The sequence below is a fragment of the Rhinopithecus roxellana genome, chromosome 13 (assembly GCF_007565055.1).
Source record: "Rhinopithecus roxellana isolate Shanxi Qingling chromosome 13, ASM756505v1, whole genome shotgun sequence".
Taxonomy (NCBI): Eukaryota; Metazoa; Chordata; class Mammalia; order Primates; family Cercopithecidae; genus Rhinopithecus; species Rhinopithecus roxellana.
In genome coordinates this window covers 27,539,429-27,540,654 of record NC_044561.1, presented here as the reverse complement: position 1 = coordinate 27,540,654, position 1,226 = coordinate 27,539,429, and the positions used below count along the sequence as shown (strand labels likewise).

General features: G+C 33.0%; 1 non-coding gene across 1 annotated transcript; it reads right to left on the bottom strand.

The window, feature by feature from the left end:
* Nucleotides 1-284: 284 nt before the first annotated feature.
* Nucleotides 285-391, bottom strand: LOC115893126. Its single transcript, XR_004053066.1, has one exon. It is a non-coding gene; the product is annotated as a U6 spliceosomal RNA (small nuclear RNA).
* Between the last annotated feature and the right edge of the window lie 835 nt (nucleotides 392-1,226).

The window sequence follows — 1,226 nt, the reverse complement described above, 5'->3', positions numbered from 1 at the left end:
GTTCTTTTTCAAGAGTGTCCTGCTTATTCTTGGCCATTGACTCTTCCATGTAATGTTCAGAATCATCTTTAAAGTGTCATTACGAATACCCATGGGGAATATGATTGGAAGAACATTTACTCTTTTTTTTTTTTTTTTCTTTTTTTTTATTTTTATTTTTTATTATACTTTAAGTTCTAGGGTACATGTGCATAACGTGCAGGTTTGTTACATATGTATACTTATGCCATGTTGGTGTGCTGCACCCATCAACTCGTCAGCACCCATCAATTCATCATTTATATAAAAATATGGAACGCTTCACGAATTTGCGTGTCATCCTTGCGCAGGGGCCATGCTAATCTTCTCTGTATCGTTCCAATTTTAGTATATGTGCTGCCGAAGCGAGCACACGTTTACTCTTTAAATCAAACTAGGAAGAGTTTACATCTTCACTGTAGTATGTTTCCTATCCATTCATTTTCCTTCCACTTATTTACTCCTCTTTAATATCTCTTAATGAAGTGTATAACTTTCTCTGAAAAGCTCTGGAACATACCCTGTTATATCTACTAGTGAACACTTGAAGGTTGGATACTCTTGTAAGTGACACCTCTTGACCTTGGGCATTTTGTATATTAATCTTATATTAGGCCATTTTGCTAAATATTTATTATTTTTGATAATTAGTGCACAGATTATTTTAGCGTCTCTAACCATGCTATCTACAAATGATGGCAGCTCTGTTTCCTCTTTCTAGTCCTTTGCATAATATATTTTTCCCGTGTTAATGCATTAGCTAAGCATTCCATACAATGTTAAAGAAAACTGTCAGTACCAGATATCCCTCCCTTTACTGATTCTAAATCATGTTTCCAACATTTCCCACTTTTACAATGTTGTTTATCCCAGATTTGTTATATGCTTTTGCAGGTTAAGAAAATTCTCTATTTCTAATTTACTAAGAGTCTTTACAATTTTATCGAATGAATTTTCTGTATCTATTGAGAAGACACACGTTTTATTTCATCTGTTAATTTGATGAATTCAATTTATAAATCCCTTATTAAACCATCTTTACTCATCTACCATAAACCCAACTTGGTGGTAGTGTATTATATGTTTTATACACTGGTAGGTTTGCTTTTCTAACATTTTATTTGGGGTTTTAAAAATATTATTCATCAGCAGACTAACTGTTCATTTTATTTTCTTGTAGTGTCCTCGTCTGCTTTTAGTATCACAGT